The sequence below is a fragment of the Notamacropus eugenii genome, chromosome 1 (genome assembly GCF_028372415.1).
Source record: "Notamacropus eugenii isolate mMacEug1 chromosome 1, mMacEug1.pri_v2, whole genome shotgun sequence".
Lineage (NCBI taxonomy): Eukaryota > Metazoa > Chordata > Mammalia > Diprotodontia > Macropodidae > Notamacropus > Notamacropus eugenii.
The window spans coordinates 728,594,805-728,616,481 of NC_092872.1; positions in this window are offsets into that span (position 1 = coordinate 728,594,805).

The following is a 21,677-nucleotide window of genomic DNA, read 5'->3' on the forward strand; positions in this document are numbered from 1 at the left end:
ATCTTCCTGATTTTTTTCATTAAGTGCTCATCTAAGTTGGGAAGAGGCATTCAACTAACTTAAGCTGCCGAGACTTGTCTTATTCGACCAAAAAGCAACCCAAAGCAATCTTATAAAATGTGGCTTCATTTGCAATTATATTAGTCAGGGGAAGGGAAATGTAGAGGATAATGTAGCTGTTATAATGGCCATCATAATGTGGAGAGGTGGATGGCGGGTGCTGCGTGGCCTCAAGGTTGCCATTACCTTTCTGAGTTCCAAGGTCTGACTTCTGAGCTCTGCAGATCATCACGGTAGCTTCAGGCCCAACTGGGAAGTCAAAGGGATTTTTGCTCCTTTTTCCTTCTTTTACTTATTCATTCAACAAAAGTATAGCAAACCTGCTATATGCCAATCACTGTCCCTGGTGTTGAATATACCAAGCATGAATGAAATAGAATCTCTGTCCTTATGATACAGCTTAATATAGGGATAAAACAATGATATAAATAAAAATAAATGATTTATGCTAAACTTATTCTTTTTAACTTCTCTGTTTAATCTGAAAAAGATTTGAGAGACCTTCCAATATTTTTGTGAAGATCAAATATTTGTAAAACACTTAGCAAAGCACATAGTTGGTCCTTAATAAATGTTTGTTTTCTACCCCTCCCCTCCACCATGTGTGATCAGAGGGAAAAAGACTAGATTTGAACTCAGGTCTTCCTCACTCCTGGCCCAGCTCTACCCACTATTCCAACTAGCTGCCACCGAGTCAAAGGTAGTAGAAGTTAGAAGAGGGGTGTGGAAAGGAAGAAGATGGAATGAAAAAGGCCATGAAGAAGTAGATAAACATGAGCTGAATCTTGAAGAATTCCAGAGATTCTAAGAGCCAGAGGTCAGGAGAGAAAACATTCCAAATATAATGGCTATCATGTGGGATAACCCTAGGTTGCAAGCAAGCCACTGAAGGCATAAAGGCTTGTCTGATACTGGTAGGGAAAGACAGAGGGCTGCTGGCTACTTGTATAACTTCTTTAGACCTTTGTTTCTTCATTGGACATGGCCAATGAAGGAAACTTTTGCTTGACTATGAATATTTATTATAAGGGTTTTGTTTTGATTTGTTTTTATTTTTCCAGTGGAAAAGAGAAAAAAAAAACAAAATTAATTTAGATAGGCATAAAGACTCTAAGTAAAGGAGTCTTCATGACAGGATGGATGGAGAGTTAACCTAGGAGTCAAAAAGACCTAGATTGTGTGTCCTTGGGATCACTTAATCACTCAATGATGGAAGTGACTGGCTAGGACTTAATCCCCAGCATGGATAGTAATCTGCACTGGTGCAGGGAGTGCCTCATTTGTAGTTCCCTTCACCAATAAAAGGGCAGCTAGGTGGCACCAAAGTTCATAGAACTTGGACTTGGAGTCAGGAAATCTGACCTCAGACACTTACTAGCTTTATGACCCCAGACAAGTCATTTAACCTTGTCGGTTCCTCGTCTGTAAAATATGCTGGAGAAGGAAGTGACAAACCACTCTAGTATCTTTGCTTAGAAAACCCTGAATGGGGTCACACGGTCAGACATGATTGGAAAGGTCTGAACACCACCATCACTCCTACCACCACCACTAATAAAATCATAAGTTCTGTTGTTCTCTCATTCCCTTCCCCTATAAAAAAAATGATTAGAAGAGACATAAGTGAAGTAGACCTTTTGGAAGACTAATCTGGCAACTGTATACAGTTATTAGTGAGTCAAGAAAAAACAGATTCAATGTTATTAGAGAAGAGGAAACAGAGGAAGGATGGATGTGTGGAAAGCATGTGATCTTATGTAACGGCAACTCAGAGAAAGAGGCTTCTCCTGCCAAGGAGGATTTCTTCAGAATGGTAAAGTAATTGGATGCTATTCTATATGCAGAAAGGTTGAGGGAACTGGTGATGTTTAAAAAGCCAAGAGAGAAGAAGGCTTGGGATTGGAATCAGAGACCCCATATGCAAACTCTGGCTCTGCCACTCATTATGTGCGCTGTTGGTTCAGTCATGTCTGACTCTTGGTGACACCGTATGGGGTTTTCTTGGCAAAGATCCTGGAGTGGTTTGCATTTCCTTTTCCAGCTCATTTTATAGATAAGGAAACTGAGACAAACAGGCTAGAGTGACTTGCCCAGGGTGACATAGCTACTAAATGTCTGAGGCTGAATTTGAACTCATGAAGATGAGTCTTCCTAATTCTAAGCTCAGTGCTTTGTCCATTGCACCACCGTACTACCTGTGTGGCTATGTACAAATCAATTTGGTCCTCACTTTCCATCTGTAAAGTGAAAGGATTTAGACTGCCTGACCTATGAAGCCCTTCCAATTTCAAATCCGTGAACCTTTGATCATTTAGCCTAATGTCCTTTGAGCAAACAACTCAAAAGGTAGAGACAATGGATTCAGAAACTTTGATTTGAATTCTGTTCCAGAAGCTTAGCCACCAAAGATGTTGGGGGATGAAAAAATCACTTTACCATTGGAACCTTTGTTTCTTCATTTGCTCACTCAGGATAATAATACTGGTATTATTTGCCTCACAGGATTCCCGAGAGCCTTATGTGAGTTAATATAGGTAAAGTGCTTAATCAACCTCTAAGCTCTATGGAAATGCCAACTATTATTCAGAAACATGTTAGCTGTGTTAGATTTTTCTGAGGTTTTCTTTCTCTTGCTGAGAGTTATAGGATGGTGGTTTTCCAAAATGTGATCTGTAGACCCCCGGTGGTCCCCAAGACTCCTGCAGGGAAGTATAAGGTCAAAACTACTTGCTTAATAACACTGAGATATTATGTATTCATTAAAATGCTTTTCCTTTTTTCCAGTTACATATATGTGTGACACCAGACTTTATATACTTTAACAATAATAGTAATAACTAATATTTATATAATGATTACAATGTGCTGGGCTTTGTGATAAATGTGATGTAATTATTATCTTATTTAAGCCTCACAAAAACCCTGAGAGGTAGGTGCTATTATTAGCCCTATTTTACAGATGAGGAAACTGAGTTTGCCCACAATCACTGAGTCCAGATTTGATCCCAAGTCTTTCTGAGTGCAAGACTAGTGCTCTATCCACTGCCCTGCCTAGCTGCCCCAAACCACTTCAACCAAAACAGCATATCTCAATCAAGGACTGAATAAAGCAGAGACAGATTTGAGAATGCATCTATCTTCTATTAATCCAGACATTAAGGAGATTTGGAAAAATGTATAAACAATGCTAATTTTCCAGGATTGTTTTGGGAAATGTAGTTATTTTTATTTGTAGTGAGTTCTGTCCCTTATGTGTAACATGGAGTCATTGTGTGGCTTGAAGGGAGATATAAAAGACATCTATGCTCTCCTCTTCTCCCACCCTTCCCAAGGAAGGTTAAATTTTTACCAGAAGGAGAAACAATAGGTTGAGGCTGGAAGCTTGGTCACTCTGCTCTACTCAGAGATAATACCTGTATGCTGCCTTAAATATTCTGAGTCTAGAGAATGTCATTTTTAGGTTCAACAGGGAAAGAAGGACTCAAGCTTTAAATCTGAGGCTTGACTCCCTTCCTGCCAAATACCATTTCCATGATGAGCACATATAGAAAGTAACAGAGAAACCCATTTTTTCCAAGTTGATAATGAAACAGAAATCAGAGAAAGTATAGGAGAACATATAACCAGACAGTACAGGGAGAAGGAACTCTACCATTGGGAATTTGGTAACACAGCTGACTAGAGAAAACATCCAAGATATTACTTGAGGGGAAATCTTCCAAGGCTCTAGAGGAGCAAATTGGGGTTAGGGGGATGATGTAGACTGCCAACTCCTCACATATCAGCTGTTTCTTCCTTTGGCAATCTGAAGTGGCGTTGGCATTATCCATCTTCTCTCTTGAAGCAGGAGACCAGAAGTGCTGGAAGAAATTGACAAAGCCACAGAGACTCTCTAGACTGAACAAAGTCAAAAGACAGAATCTTTTGTCTCTTCTTGTTCCAACTCCGTTCAGCCCCTCATACAGGCATGGACATTGATCCCTACCAACAAAGGGAGACTCCTATAGCAGTGGGTTTTGGAATGCATTTAAATTGGATTATTTATGTTGACATGTACTGGATTATATTGTTATCTAAAATGAATTATTAAACATTTAAAATGGTATCAGTTTTAATTTCTAATATTATAGCTATCAATAGATATAACCCAAACAAAACAAATAGATCTAACAAACCAAATTGATAGGTAACCCAAACATCAATAGACAAAGCAAACAAAAGCTTTTTGATATGCAAGGGGTACTGAGGCCAAAAAATTTGAGAATGGCTACTGTTGGGGAACCATATGATGTAAGATTTTTTACAAGATGAGGAATTATCTTAGAAGCAGTAGGGATCTACTGAAGATTTTTGAGGAAGAGAGTGATATGGTATAATGTTAATTATGTTAAAGAGAGTTAAAGATCTTCCCCACCCATTAATGGACCTTCCCATTAAGGGAAACTTGATTAGGGGAGATTTGTTTTGTAGGAAGGCCTACACTTTTTGTTAATTTCTAATGAGGCAAACTGGTTCTCAAGAGTTATGATGTCTTTTGGCTCTGAAAAGTGCATATATAATCTGAGGTGGGGTCTTGCTTTGAGGCGTACTAATTGGAAGTGTTTGTTTGGCCAGAAAAGACTCTGCATAGCTGTTAAGGACCTCCCCCACCTTTGACAACCCAGATGTTGGTGCTTCTATCTCTGGTAGCTATGTATTGCTTATGGTCAGACAGTTGGAAGCCCTGTCTGTTGGTCTTTATTTCTCTGTTGGTATTTTCAGGGTGCTAACTTTTCCCCCTGAACTAAGTGAATGATATATCTGCTTGATTAAAGTAGATTGTTGACCCCTCAAAAGTTGCTTTCCTTTTAGAAAAGCAGATCTAAGAACCTGTACAGCAGGCCCCTCTGTGTGTGTCATACTTGTGCATTAGGAAGATGATATTGACAATCAGGTTTCAATATTCAGTACTAGTAAGAGAGCTACAAGTGGTGTAAGTTTGGTCTTTCCATTCTGGTCATCTTCTTCATTCCACCCTTCCTGGATCTTAGATACTGCTCATGAAACCTTGAGTTTTGATACTTTTTGCCTTCCCTTGTATAGAACCAGGCCTGGTCCATCTCACTTCCTAGTCATATTTAAGTCATATTACCAGGCACAGCGATTCTCCACTCCCTTTGGATTTCCTCTCTCTGTGTTGTCTTTTTCCTCCTTATTATAAGCTCTTTTAAAGCAAGGTCTGTCTTGTTTTCATGTATTTGTATTCCTAGCTCCTAGAGAAAGGGTGTGCTTAATAAGTGTGTGTTTTTATTCACTCATTCAAATCCTAGGTTTTTTGAGCTTAGTCTGAAAGATCACCTAATCCAATCCTCTCATTTGACAGATGAGAAAACTGGCCTGCAGAGACTTTACTGTGGCTCAAGAAGATTTAGTCAGTGAAGCATAGAGGCAGGATTCAAATTCGGGTCTTCTGATTGTAGATCCTGTGCCTCTGGAACTAGAGGAATGCAAGCAACTTTGGAGAGTTGCTTTCTGGACTAAATCCTGAATATAATTGTTAGTGATTTCTCCCTGCCCCAAGTATGGAACATATATGTCTCACAAGGAGAATGTAAGCTCCATGGGGGCAGAATCATTTTCTATTGTGTCTGTGCCTTCCCAATCACTTGCACAGTGACCCCAGCCTTGTATGGGCTTAATAAATGTTTGTTGGGCTAGATTGGACTGGGCTAGGTCTGTGAGCCTCCCTCTTAGATCAAAACATTTAGATTTACCAAAAGCTTCCAGGTCTTTATATCCCCTTGACTTTTTAAGTTTAAGCTTCTCCATTCCCTGGAACACATTTTGTTGTTGTTGTTGCATTCAATAGGCCTGGAAATGAAGTGTGTTAATAAATATTTTAAATATGAGGGAAGATGATTTTTATAAGTAATTTGTTAAATAAAAATCTTGTTTAAAATATTATTATGAGGGTAATGGAAAATTTGTTAAGGCCATATGACATCATAGATAAGGAGCTGGTCTTGAAGGCAAGAAGACATCTTTTCAAGTCCTTCTGATGTATCTTGATTGTGTGACCCTAGACAAGTTACTCTCAATCTAGGCCAGCAATGTCCACCTCAAATAGAAATAGGCACGACTAAGCCATACATAAGGATCCTGATAGGCTGCATGTTGACTCTGAAAGCCACATCTTATTACTAGCTTCTTTCTATTGCATTTTTATTTTGTTAAATTTTTCCTAATGACATTTTAATCTGGCTTAGGCCAGAGTGTTGCTGGCCACAGTGCTGACTCTGTGTTGGACATGTCAAATATAGAGGACTAGGAGAGAAGCTGAGTATTCCCTTGTAGGATATTTTTCTCTGTATTATGTCCCCTTGTTAGAATGTAAGATCCTTGAAGGCAGTGACTATCGTCCCTTTTATATCTCTATTCTCAGTGCTTAGCCCAATGCTTGGCATAAAGCCAGCATTTGATTAATGTCTTTCCATTCATTCATCATACTTTTTCTGTAGGAACTGGAAACCATGAAGAGAAATTGCAAAGGGGATATTTTAGGCTTGACATTGGTTGGAACCTGGGGGTTATAGGGGAGTGGAGCAGGGTAGTGGGAGTGAGGGTGGGAGGGGATCATAGAGTAAGACCTAAAAGGTCCTCCCTCTCTCTAGAGCCTATTAAGTTTCTTTAGAGATGAGGAAATTGTGGGCCAGAGAAAGTAGGCTATTTACTCAGTTATATAGGTAGTAATTGGGAGCCCCCCATCTCCAGTGCCAGTTTTCTTTCCCGCTGTGTATCCAACCTTGTAGACCTCTCCATCAGACCTAATTCTTGGTACCTTGACCCACTCTCCTTCTTTTTCACTTTCTTTGATATGATGTGTTCCCTGTTTGGAATGTGAGTTCCTTGGGGCAGTTAGATGGTGCAGTGGGTAGAGTACCAACTCTAAAGTCTGGAGGACCTGAGTTCATATTTGACCTCAGACACTTGATACTTACTAGTTGTGTGACCCTGGGCAGGTTATTAAACCCCAATTACCTTGCAAAAAGAAGAATGTAAGTTCCTTGAGAGAAAGTGTTGAATTTCTTTGTCCTTATATTTATAACACTAACACTTAGCACAATGCCTGGGGCATAGACAGGTTATTGTCCTTCATTCTTGAAGAGGACTAAAATAATATCACTGTGCTAAAGTCAAGTTTCACTGTGTATGACTGTGGTTAATCAGGCCAATATGAGTTCAGAATGTTCTACCACAGACTGGGCACAAATAGACCATGTCAACATTTGGTGTGGATACTCTAAATTTGCATGTCCTGCATTTCCTTTGAGCTCTTTCAATTCTGCGTTGTTCATACGGCATAGCACCTTCTCTGAGGTGGGCACTCCATGCTGAGTAGTCCTGTGACAGTCTCTCCCATGTCACATAATCAATTCCAAAGTTCTTGAGAGACTTTGAGAGTGTCCTAGTATCACTTCTTCTGACTGCCATGTGTTCGCTTGCCCTGTGTGAGTTCTCCATAAAATAATATTTTTGGCAAGCATACATTTTGAATTTGAACAACATGGTCAGCCATTGGAGTTGCACTCTCTGTAGTAGAGTTTGAATACTTGGCAGTTTAGTTCGAGCAAGGACCTCAGTGTCTGGTACCTTATTCTGCCAGGTAATCTTCAGAATCTTCCTAAAACAATTCAAATGGAAGTGAATCAGTTTCCTGGTATGACACTGGTAGACTGCCAGGTTTCACAAGCTTATAACAATGAGGTCAACACAATGGCTCTGCAGACCTTCAGTGTGGTAGTCAATTTAATACCTCTTCTCTCACAAACTTTTCTTCAGAGCCTCCCAAACACTGAGCTAGCTCTCTCAATGTGTGTGTCAACCTCACTGTCAATGTGTACATCAACCTCATTGTCAATGTGTACATCCCTGGAAAGTACACTACCAAGATAAGTGAACTTATTCATTTGTTGTAAGTGATGGTTCCACATATGGAGGGTGTGGCGGTGGCTGATGGAGCACCTGTGTTTTCTTAATATATCTTTTTGCCTTGGGAGAGAATGGGTCCTCTCAATGGAATTCCTTAAATTAAACCAGGAATACCATTTTCTAGATGAGTGGTAGAAGAGGTTTCCCCCTCAGGCATAGGTTGAACTCAGAGAGCATCTATGGTTCATTCCAACTCTGAGGTTTGGTGAGGTACTGGTTAGTCACAATGCTGTACTGACTTGCTGAAACTGACCTGGTCTTCCAGACCATGAATCAATTGCTTGAAAATAAAGCAAGTAACTTTCCTTTTTTGTGACTCAGTTTCCCTGTGCAAACAAGAAGGGGCATCTAGAACCTTTCTTTAGGGGTAAAGACCATTCTACATCTACAGGCCTATGATTCTCTTTCTGAGATATTACAGGGTGGTTATTTATCAATGTGTAATTAACCACCTGCCACTGTTCTTTAGGTGCTCTTAGGTGGCTTGTAGCTTTTCTGAGTTATCACTCTTACTCAGATGGGGTGACTGTACCCAGTTCATCTGCCCCATTCATCACAGAGTTATAGATTTGGAGCTTGAAATGATCAAAGATCATTTAGTTTGATGCCTTTATATTAAAGATGAGGACATTAAGGCTCCGAGAGGCCCTAGTGACTTGCTCAGTTTCTCATAGTTCATACGTTTCAGAGGCAGGACCTGAATGAGATACCCCACTTGGCTGCTTGTCAGCCTTAGTTGGACAATTTGTTCTGTTTCACTCCTCTCCCCCTCCCCTATCTGGATCACCCAGTTCTTTAGTCCCTTTGGTTCTTTGTGTCTGGATTTCATGGGTCATAACTTGTATTAGTGAACTATAACCCTCCCACTTTGTCTGGCTTTGCCTTATTCTTGATCTGGACTTCAGACAATGTGCTTCTCAGGTACCCAACCAGCCTACTGTTGTCTCTGCTTCTCCTTAGCTGTGAGAGTATCAGTCAGAGACTGTCCTTTGGTTTCAATTCTCAAGACCCTAAGAAAAACTTTTATGCAATTGTAAATGTGATAAGAGTCAAGCAATTATATCTCAGTTGTACTAGTTGAGTCAGATTCTGCTAGGATCATGCATGTGCATAAATTCAGTTTGCATTTAGCTTAACTAGAATGTGTCTGAGCACTGATTTAGCTCAGTGACTACATTTAGCAGAATTTAACACTCCTAGTGCAATTATGACTCTCCTACCCAGTCCCAGATCATGAGACCTCCAAACTTTTGTGTCTAATTGCACTTTTAAATTTGTTGGAAACTTGTGAGCTGTTCTGGGCATGTAGCAAGAGCATCAGTATGTACTCTTAGTGTCTATCAGGAAGTAGGACTGACTTTCAATCTTGACCATCCCAATAATTAGTTGTTTGAAAGCAGGGAAGTTCACTTCCCTTCTCTGTGACTCAGTTTCCTTGTGTGTACATTTGAGGAAGGGTTGGAATGCTTGTTTTAGTGCTAAGGATCCTTCCAGCTCTGAGAGCCTGTGATCCTCTTTCTAAGACAAACAACACACAGATTATCACTTTGTTCAATAGGTTAAAGCACTGATGTTTTCAGGAACTCCAGACTCTGCTTCAATGTACACCACATAAGTTTACAGATTCATATCTTAGAGGGACTTTAGATACCATAGACTGATAGCATCACGGGTTTGGAGATCACAGAATCATAGATTTAAAGAAGAAAGACATCTTCAGATCATCTAGTCAAATTCTCTTGTTTTTCAGATGAGAAAGCTGAGACCCACCAAGGCAAAATGATTTGCTTAAGGTCATGCAGTCAGTCACCTACCATTTAGTTGGTACCTACTATGTGCTAAGCACTGTTCTAAGTGCTGAGGATACAAATCCAGGCAAAAAAATAGTCCCAACTTTCAATAGTCTAATGGGGGAGACAATGTGTCAATGATTATGTACAATTATCCCTTCCACAACATCACTTTCCCCATTGTGGTTTGATACATTGTGAGTTGGCATAAGAAATTTAATTGGAATTTTTGGGCAGTTTGGTGGAAGCCACAGGTAACATGTAAAGGACAGCAGACAATTCAGAAAAAGTTTAGAAATTCAGAAATGTATAAAATATATGGATAGTACTGTATAATATCAACATATTTTATCTTGTAATAATATAAAAACTCAGACTTCTCTGGAGTAAAGGGAAAGTCAACAACTTTTGTGAGGATTTTCCAGATCACAAAGGCTTTGCACACCTAACCACCATCACATGGAAAGGATAACTGTACAAAGGGATAGACAAGACAAATTGGGGATAGAGGGAATAGAGGAATTTTCCTCTCAATAGATGGAAAACATTAAGGTTAAGGACTAGGAAAGGCTTCCTGCAGAATGTGAGACTTGAAGAAGCCTGAGAAACTGCAAGACAGAGATGAAATCAGAGAGTTTCAGGCATTGAGGCCAACCAATGAAAATGGCCAGAGTCTGGCCATTGTGTTTGAGGAATTGCAAATAGGTCAGTGTCACTGTATCACAGACTATGGAGAGGAGAGACATGAGTAAGAAGAGTGGAGAGGTAGGAAGGATGTAGGTTATGGAGAGCTCTGAAAGCTAAACAGAAGGTTTTTATTTGATTTGGGAGGTCACAGAAGTCACTAGAATTATGGAATAAGGGGCTGATATAGTCAGCTCTGTTTTTTGGGAAGATGAAAGTAATGAATGAGCAAGACAGTGAAATAAACATTTATTAAGAGTTTATGATGTTTAGACACTCTGCTAAAATACTGGGGCTACAGGAAAAAGCAAAACATATTCCCTGCCCTTGATATGCTTGTGTTCCAGTGAGGGAGATAACATGTAAATGACTAGCTTCATGTGATGTATATTCAGAGGAGATGGAAAGTGATCTTAGAAGGGAAGTGCTAGTGATGGGGTACTTGAGACCCCAATTCCAAGATCACAATTCTCCCTAGTTTCAAAACACCATCCCTGACAGTTTTCTTCCTATCCCAAGGACACTATGTCTAGCAATAACTCATGAGTGGGCCCTAATAAGACAAGCTACCTTTCCCCACAATTACTCATGAATGGGCCCCAGTAAAACAAACCATCTTTCCCCATTACAAGAACAAGGTGACCTCTGAAGAAATTCTCTTGTAAAAACAGGACTATCTTGTAACCACAGAATTGTCATGTATTGATTCCCAAAGATATCATATTTAATCCAGAGGTTAAGCTATAAACATCCACTCTCAAATCTATCTTGCTACAAACATAACAGACCAAAAATACACACCCTTGAGAAACTCCTTCCCTGGTTTCCAGTGGTGAATGATGTCTGTGACCAAGGTTGTAAGTTATCACCTAATTAGCATATCTGCCAGATAATCCACTGCTTTTCCTATATAAGCTTTAGCATCACTCCAATTAATTTACAAGTTCCTTAAGGAGCTGTTCACCATATTGGTATTACAATAAACCTTTGCCAAGTTAATTTAAAGACTGCTTGGATCAGATAACGTTGTCTAGTACTCTAGTTTTTGTGGGGCAATGGTGGTCCTGAACCTCTCAAACCACATCACTAGGATAACCAAGAAAGATCTTGGATAATAAACCAGAACCATGACCCCCTAGCCAGTAGTAATAAGATCATAGATTTAGAGTTGAAAGTGTCCCCAGAGATTATCTAGCCTCTTATTTTATAGACTTCTTCACTTAGTCCTTCTTCTCCCCCTCCCCCTCCTCCAAAGAATCATGGCAAAGCAAATACGGCCAAGCATATGACATGCCCAAGATCCCACTGATAGTAAGGAACAAAGCTGAGATCCAAATCTAAGTCCTCTAAGACCTAGAGGTAACTAGGTGATATAGTGGATAGAGGGTTGCGCCTGAAGTCAAGAGAGACCTGATTTCAAATCCTGCCTCCAGTACTTTGTGTATGACTTTGGCCAAGTCGCTTAAATTTTGTCAGTTTTCTTGACTGTAAAATCAGGATGAAAATAGCATGTACCTTCTGATGTTGTTGTGGGGATCAAATGAGATAATATTTATAAAACACTTAACATACTACCTAATAAGCAATTAATAAATGTACATTTCCTTTCTTAACCTGGGATCTGTGAACTTTTTTTAATTTTGATAATTGTATTTCAATATTGTTTTTTTCCTTTCCAATGCCTTGTATTTTGTGCTTTTAAAAAAAATTACTCTGAAAAGGGGTCCATAGGTTTCACCAGACTGCCTTTGAAGACATAAAAAAATTTTTTTTTTAAAAACCTTGGCCTAGGAAGATCTTCTTTTGAAAGACACTTGTCAACTGGAAGACTCTGTTTCTGACATCATTGGCCAATAGGATCAATGAACCCACTATCAACATGCCTAATCTAGAGGAGGGACTGAAAACTTTTCTATTCTTGGTAGGTGGGTATTGAGAGACAAATGACAATATTCAAGTTAAAGTATTTGTGTGAATACTTCCACTGGGAATGAATATGCATGGAGATCCAGCCAGCCTCTAAAGAGATTTAGATTAATGCAGTTGTCATAGCAATGTTGCTATCAACAAATGGAATTTAAATTCCAAAGATCCTTAATTCTTGCAAATTTGAACTCCAGCTTTAATGACAGAAAATAAATTTGAGGCAGAAGGGATTCAATTAAGCTTTCCCAGAAAAAAAAAATTGGGTTGTATATGTGCTAATATAGGGGTAGGTCAACGAGCAGGTGTGGAGTAATCTTTGCTGCCTTCACAGAAGGTGAGAAAAGGAGGGGAGGGTGGTTTTTTTTAAAACTATGTTCAGAGCTGCCTAACTTACCCAGAAATGTTTGCCAAGAGGTTAGCAGGTTGGAAGCAATATCTCTGGAATATGAAGTGCCAGATTTGGAAATTATCCCTGGAAAATTACCTGTCCATACATTGAGCTATTCATCCCCACCCAGGAAGCTTCTGTTAAAGTTTCGGGGTACTGGGACCCCAAAATAGCAACATGTAGGTACTGCCCTAATGAATTTGACCCTGTCCTTATTTCAGCCAAAGAAAAGCAAGATTTATTACAAAACTGAAAAAAGACGTGGGTATACTTCTAAAAATCTGCCATATTGACTAGATTCTTTAGGAATATTAGTATTGGTGACACTTGGATTAACAAATGGACTAGACTGAATCTGAGTGCTTTAATGGAAACAAGATGGATCTTATATAGAGAAAGACTGTGGGAGGGATTTAGGAGTGTCCAAGTAGTCCTGGGTGACTGGGGGGGCGGTGTCTAGGGAGTATCTTGATGGGAGTGGCCAGTGGAGTGGGGTGACTGGAGGTCAAATGCCTGGACAAAGAAAATGGAGTCAGATAGGGTCGAGGGTGGGAACAATGCCTCAGAGAAATGTTAGAGATTTGACCATTTGAGAAAGTTTAAGGAGAGTTCAGGGGAGTTTCCAGAGCCTGTACCCCATCACTTCCTCCCTCCTTGTCTTCATTCCTTCCTTCCCTTCTTTCCTTTCCCTTCTTTCTCTTCCTTTACCTTACCTCCCTCTCTTCTCCCTCCCTCCCTCCATCCCTCCCTCTCAAAGGATCATTAATTTAGAACTGGAAGGAACTTTAGAGGCCATCATCATCAACCCCCCCCCCCCCCCCTTATTTTACAGATCAGGAAGGGGGCAGCTAGGTGGTGCAGTGAATAGAGCAGGAGCCAAGAAGACCTGAGTTCAAATCTCACCTCAGACACTTGACACTCACTAGCTGTGTGACCTTGGGCAAGTCACTTAACCCTAATTGCCTCATCCTGGGTCATCTCCAGTCATCCTGATGAATATCTGGTCACTGGATTCAGATGGCTCTGGAAGAGAAGTGAGGCTGGTGACCTGTACAGACCTCCCTCTCTCAAAACCAAGTCAAGTGCAAGTCATGTAATCATTTCTCTGATGGCATGGTCTCCTTCGGTGACAAAGGACGAACACACACAGATCAGGAAAATGAGATGTAGAGACTTTAAGTGACTTGTCTGGGGTCAACCAGATTGAAATGCCAAAGCATGGATTCAAACCTAGCTCTTCTCACCCAAAACCTATGCTCTTTCAATCTATCAGCTGATGATATGTATTTCATGAGGAAGTTTGTATACTGGTAGTTCCCTACATTAAGGAAATCGCAGGTTACTTTGCAGGTGAGGAAGCTGAGGCCTTGAGATATTAAGTTACAAGCCCAAAGTCACACAGAAAATAAATGGCACAACCAAAATTCAAACTCAGGTCCTTTGAATTCAAATCTAGGAGTCCTTGAGTGCTACCATTACAGTGTTGCATTTCTCGGTTTTGTGGTTGTTATTTAATCATTTCACCTGTATGACTTCGAGACCTCATTTGGGGTTTTCCTGGCAAAGATACTGGAGTGGCTTGCCATTTTCTCCTCCAGTTCATTTTACAGATGAGGAAACTGAGGCATATAATGAATTGATTAGCCCATGGTCAATGAATGTGTCTGAGGCCAGATCTGAACTCATGTCTTTCTGTTTCTAGACTGTTTGCCCTATCAAGAGTGCTTTAAAAGCACTTATTTTGTGTTTTTGGGATACAGTGACTGTGCCCTGAGCAGCTGTACTCTTACAAGGTTCTAACTTTGGATAAACTAAGGTATTTGGAGAAAACACTGTGGAAAAGCTTGAATAGCATTGGAGAAATGCTCTTGGAGCTAGAAATGTCATCATTAACATACAATCATCCATCATCAGTGTGAAGACCAACAAAAGTCATATAGTTTCTTAAAGAAAAGGTCTTTCAAGGCTTTTAAAATGCACCACCATCCCTTGTCCTCTCCCACCCCCCTTTCCCCCTGGTTTCTTCAGGGCTTACCTAGCACAGTATGTGAAACATTTAGTGGATTCTTTAATACATGTTTGTTGAGATGATTTGAATCGAACCTGGTATGGTGAGCTCAACTTTAATGTGAATAGAATGGTTTTTGAATACCTTGACTTGCTATAGGGAAATTAATGGAGCGTGTGTGGAAAATCTGCCTGCTCAGCTCTCCCATCCTCAGCAATCTTGTAAGTTAACACCTACTTTCAAGTCATTTTTTAGGTTTTTGGGGAATGAATGGTTGGGGTTGGGAGAAGAGCCTGCCTCAATTCGATCAGAGGTAGATAAGATGATCCCTTGTGTCTTCTCTGCTCTCATTTCTGGTCTGTTAGCTGTTCCTCTATGCAGCTTTCATATCCTCCCCCTGTCAACATTGAGCATTTAAACAAATACTTTTCCATGCCTGCAATGTATTCTGTCCTTACCTCTGCCTCATAGAATCTCAGGCAAGATCAGGGAACAGGCTGATTTATAGTTCAATGCTTTCTTGAGGCTTACAAAAAGCTGGTAAGGATCTGAGACAAGATGTGACCTCGGACCTTCCTGAGTTCAAGTCCAATTCTCTATTCATCATGTCACCTATCTATTTCACAAATTAAACTCCCTGGGGGGGTATTTTTTTATGAATAGCACTACCATCATTTGCCTCACAACTGTAGTCTCCCCAAAGTTATGCGAAATATATTGAGGAGACAGTTCTTTTTATTACTGGGACAGTAACTCCCCAATTTAAAGCTAATTGTTTCCATGGAAAAGGGACACCAGTTCCATACTTCCATTAACTTGTAGATTTGGAGCAGCTTGGAATATGGAAGACATGATGTTATTTCCTAAGCTGAAAAGACTGGATCCTACAAGAAGGAATTTTCCTAAGAGAATGTGACCTGAATAGTCCAGCATCCTTAGGTGAAGAATCAAAATAAAAGATAGCTTGCATGATTCTCAAAGGGCAATTGGATATGTAATTAGTGGGATGTAGTTTTCCAGGCACTTTGTCTAGAAGATCCTGAGAATTCTGGCTCTCAGTAGAGTTGGGGGCTGCCAGGGCTGGGATTAGGTAGAAAGTACAGCTTGGGTGTTCTTGATTAGAGAGAGACTGAGGTGACTATATGGCAAATATACATAATCCATTTATGCCCATTTTGGGGGTCTTGGAGCAGAATGTTATAATTTTAAATTGTTATAGAGGATAATAATTACAAGATAGTTTTGATACAGGAAGACCGTTCTGTTGCAGTGTGGTATAATTCATTGCTGAGATCACAGTCATCAAGACCTACCTATTCAGTTAGTATGTCTGACAGTTTCTCTAAAATGTTGGGCAAGTCTCTTATTTTTCAATATCCCTAGGCAAATTTGTAGTGTTCATCTATTTAAGTCATAGTTGACTGGAAAAAGAGTTCCTCATACTGAAGAAACAACGTATATTTTGAGTGTTCCTAGGAGCCAGTAGATTATTTTATAGATGAGGAAATAGAAAACAAATGTGGTTTGCCTCAAGTCACCACCATTAGGTGGTGACAGAGATGAGATTACAATCTGACTCTCCACTCTAGAGTTACACTCATGGAAGCATGCTGGCTCCCTTTCTATTAAGGCTTCAAACAGAAAGGATATTCATTTTAAAAGACTACATTAAGCAGAAAAATACATCAGACACTCTTTTGTTTCAGTTATTCTAGCTATGAGGAACTCTATCAGTCAACAAATAAATAAGCATTTAAAATTCAACTATGCTAGGCACTCTACTAGAACCTGGGTTATCAGGACTACAGGTTAAACAGTTCCCATCCTTAAGGAGCTTACATTGCTTCATGAATTAAATTTGACAAATAGTCTGATGATCTATTATTTTCCCCAATTCACTTGACCTATCTTCACTCATCTTCTTCCCTACTCTGCATCTCCCCCTCTCCCTTTTCAATAATTAGCTACATGAGGGTGATCCTCTGACTTCCACTCCCTTAAGCTTGGGTATGTTATGTTTAACCTCTCCCTGGAGTTATCTGGTATCAGTAGGGTGCTCTGGGGTTTCTTGTCCCTGCCATTGGCTTATTCCCCTACTGATTATGTTCCCCTCGGTTCCATTTAACCATTTACATTAGATTAACTTCTATAATGGAACATTTACTTCAAAGCTACAATAAATGAAAACATGCAAAATTTCTCTCCAACATCTTGGGGGAATAATTCCCCCTATACCACCTCAGCATCCCGGAGAGGTGAAGGGGATTAGATTCACAGCTTAACTCAGTTCTTACATAGCATTAGTTCCATCAAGTTCCAACATAAATCTGTTCCTCCCACTTAGTTGCAATATCTGGATTAGAATCCCATGCCCTTGGGTCCCTGTGGCTTGAGATCTTGAGTATGGGACTCTACTCTCTGAACCTAGAACTGAAAAGAAGTCATTGGGGAAAAGAGACCAAAACTCCAAGTTCATCTCTTGAGGTCACAGGAGATAGGGAAAGTGACCCAGTTACTTCATGGTGCTCATGTGTGAGTGAATGTCTTCTTCATCCCTGGACATTATTAGAAAGAGAAAAACTGAACCTCATTCAGGTAGATTTAAAGGCAGAGGCAGCCAAAAGAACAAGGCTAATCCCAATAATGTGATTGCCCAATGCAGGGTGTCTTCTCCCAGAAGCAGGTCTCTGGCATCTCCCATCTTATTGCCTCCAGCTTAGGGAATTTGGGTATGTATCAAACATCTGTTATAGCTGTGAACAGAATGGGGAAGGAACTTATGATGACCAGCCTAGGTATATGACTCAGAGGAATCTGAAGTCTTCTGAAGTCCCTCAAAGGAAAGTTTTAATCCACAGGAAAATTTGCTGGCAGTTTTGTGTTAGAAATATAATTCATGTAATTGATCATTCTTAATTCAGGACTGTATTTGTCCTGCTTTTATGGCTTGAGCAGCCAAGGCCACTTAAGCAAAGGAAAAGGAATATTCTGTGTCACACACAATCATATCAGTTGGGAGGCTTATTTTGTTATTATTTTTAAAAATTATAAATATTCACTCTTCAGCTTTAGGTTGTGGGACTAATCATTCCAATTTTGTCCCAAACAATGGAGGAGAAAGATACTGTAATTATGGAAAGTACAAATGAAACCACACAATTAAAGAGGAAAAGAAAATCAACAGCAATCACAAAAGGTGTGGAAAATTAACCTCATATATTAAAATGCCTGTAATTTAAAAAAAATACCCACAGAGCAATATGACTCACCGCCAAGTTCATGCCATAAACAAATGTCTGACTACTGAAAAAATGCTGGCTCCATCCCCAGCAAATTAACCCAGATTTCTACTTTGATGTTAAATTGAACATTTTTTTCTGTCTATTTTTTCCTTGGAGAATTTAAACATGATCTTGCAATGTGCAAAAGAACTTTAAAATGTGCTATCATCAAATTTGTATAACCATAGCAAAAAGGAGAGGGATGGAATCAGTATTTATATAATGCCTACTATGTTCCAGGCATTGTGCTGGGTGCTTTCACAAATATCACCTTATTTGATCCTCCCAACACCCTGTGAAGAAACTATAAAAGAAGAAATTTCAGAGGTTAACTAGTCTATTCTCCCATTCAATGCAGGACTTGTTTATGAATCCCAGAACCTCAGAGTTAGAAGGAACATTAGTTGGCTTTTATTTCAAGCCATACTTTTACCACATATCTGCCAAGCGGCCAGCCAGCCTTTGCCTGATAGCTTTCAGGGATGGGGAAACCTACTGCCTTCTCAATCTGTTCTGTTGCTGGATAACTCTTGTGGTTAGGAGGTTTTTCTGGACTGCAAGTCTAGACTCTTTGCATCTTCCGCTCGTTATTTTGAATTTTGCCCATTGAAGGCAAACAGAAAAAGTCTAATATGTCTTACATGTGGCAGTTCTTCAAATACTTGAAGACAGTTGTCATGATTTCTTTATGTCTTCTCATCTGTAGACTCAACATATCAAATTCCTTCAGCTTGTGTTTATAAGAGATGGACTCTATCTGCTTGAGAATCATAAACTGTTGTTGTGTTGGTCCTTCACTTTCAAAGAGGACCATGACGTCAGGGCAATGGTGGCATGATTTGCAATTGACTTGAATGGGAGTGAGGGAGGCCTGTACAAGGTTACCACCCTCACTTTCCCCTCCGGAACCATCTGGGTTCAGTGACCAGATATAAATCAGGACAACCAGAGAAAAAGAGGCAAATGACAGCCTCTGCCCTGAAGGACTTTACAATCTATACAGAGACCAAGAAAAGAAGAGACAGAAATAGAAAGTAAGTAAACACCCACTCTTCTAAGGGCATATAAGTGTTGAGTGGGTTCCATGGGGGACCTTTGGCATTTGAGAATGTCACTGATCCCTTTTACTAATTATTGCTAGCATAATTAATAAAATGATTAATTCCCCAGAAATTATGTCTCTTGAATTTTTTATATGTCACATGTGCCCTTTTTTGTGGATGTGATTGTGTTGGAAGTATGGGCATCAAATCCTAGAACACTGATGAGTCTCGTGAAAAAGATCCACAACCACTCAAAAGAATCTGGTCTAAATTTGTGTGAGCTGGTTACAACAGGAGAACATTATCAAAAATGGCCAAGTGGATGACAAATGCCTGTTGTTTCTAGATCAAAACATATACTTAGAAGGAGAGAATTATAGAGCTCATCAATATATACATATATATGTATATATTAGACAAACTTGTGCCTAATGTTAAATAAGAAGATAGAGCATTGGATTTCCTTTGGGAAATTATGAAACTTCTTTAATGTCTCCTGACTTCTCCCTGAAACAAAGGCTCATTTTCTTTAATAGTAAAATTCTGAGTTGTATGGCTATGCGTCAGGGAGGACCACAGTCCCCAAATAATTAAAAGTAAACACCATTCAGAGAGTAAGGTAGAAGCACATGGTGGGTGTGAGCAGGGTGTAATTTATAACAAATTGGCAACTCTAAAGACAAAAAGAGAGTAAAGTTTATCATCAGAACCAAGTAAGACTGAAAAAATGAAAAGGATTGATTATAATAGCTAGTGTTTTATGTAGGTCTTTAAGATTTGCAACATGCTTTATTAATAGTCTTATTTTATCTTCACAACAACCCTGACAGGTAGTTTTTATTATTAACCCCTTTTGGCAGATGAAGGAACTGAGGCAGATGGAGAGCTTGGGCATTATTATGCAGCTAGTAAATATCTGTGGCAGGACGTGAACTCAGGATTCTTTGATTTGAGGTCCAGTTTTTCACTCACTGCTCCATCTAACTGCCTGATCACATAATGAGACTAAGATATTAACTAGACAACAACCTACATGCTCCAATAGTATCTTCATGGCATCAGAAGAAAATGAAGAATGCCCCTGGAATGTTAACTGGACCTCGGCAAAGATAATTAATCTCTTGACCTCAGTCTCCTTATCTATAAAATGAGTGAGCTGGATGAGATGATCTCTCTTTGAGTTTTAAATTTATGATCTCAGTTCTTTCCCTTCCTCCTTGTATGATATCCTACCTGGGCCTCTGTTTCCAAATCTATACGATAAAGAGCTTGGGCTATATAACCTCTCAAGTCCCTTTTATTTCCTGTGTGACCTTTGACATGTCATTTGGACTCTCTAGGCCTCAGTTTTATCAACTGTACAATGAAAGCATCTGACTTGGTGGTCTCTAACGTCCCTTTGCTTTGCAGAGAGATTGGCCTAATCTCACCCTAAGGAATGGAAGGCTTACCAAGAGATGTTCAAACAGCAGAGAGTTGTCGGGAGAGTTATTTGGAGTCAAAGAACCATAAGAGCCCCTGAGACCATAGCAAGCAGCCATCTCTTCTGCTTGATCCCAGAGCTAGCCTGGGGAGAGAAACATTCCATCGTTTTGGAGGAAGGTGGTACCAGAGAACTTTTGAAGTGTCTACTAAGAGTTTCTCTCTGGGTAACAATGGTGATAATAACACTTCTCATGTTGCATTGAAAATCTTGCTCCCCTACTGAGAAGTTCTCTGCTTTATGTCATATATCCTGCTGGTTGGAAATATAATACCTGGCTTTGCAACTGTATTTATTTTTCCTGAAAGTTGGGAATAGGGACATTCTAGTTTAGTGCAGCTGGTCATTATTTTGTCATATCACAAATAACATTGGCACCAAGCTGGTTTTATTAAAGAAAAAAACACTTAGACAAAACCTGTGGACTAGCTGTCCCTGAAAGCTGTTGCTGTTAGCAGGCAGGCTGCTCTTGCAGGGGGTGGAGGAGGATGCTAGTATTTCTGAGTTGCAATCTGCAGCACCAGGGTTACACCTGTAGCATTAGGGTATACTTACCTAGGCTTCAAAATTGCATTTTTCCTGGATTTGATTGGAGTGGGCTCCCAAAGAAGATTGTTATACTTCTGACAATTAGAGTGTTCCCACAGGAACTGGAAGCAAAGGCAATCAGGGCTTGAGTCAGCAGAGCAGAATACTTAATTCAACTCAACAAGCATTTATTAAGTGCCTACTAAGTACCAGACACTGGAGATGCAGAGAAAAAGAAAAATAGACACTTCACTTAGGGAGCTTCAGATGGGGGAATGGGAGTGGGTAGAATGCTCAATATGTTCCCAGATATGTAAACATAAAATAAATGCAACGTTTATTTGCATTTTTGCAAATTTGCACCCTCCTTCAGAAGGGAGGCACAATAATTTTACCTTCCTGTAGGAAGGGCCACTGGAGCTGAGTCTTGAAGGAATCTAGATGCTCCAAGATTCAGAAAAAAATGGGAAAAAAGCACTCTAGTTGTCATGGCCAGTTTATGCAAAAGGTAGGAGAGG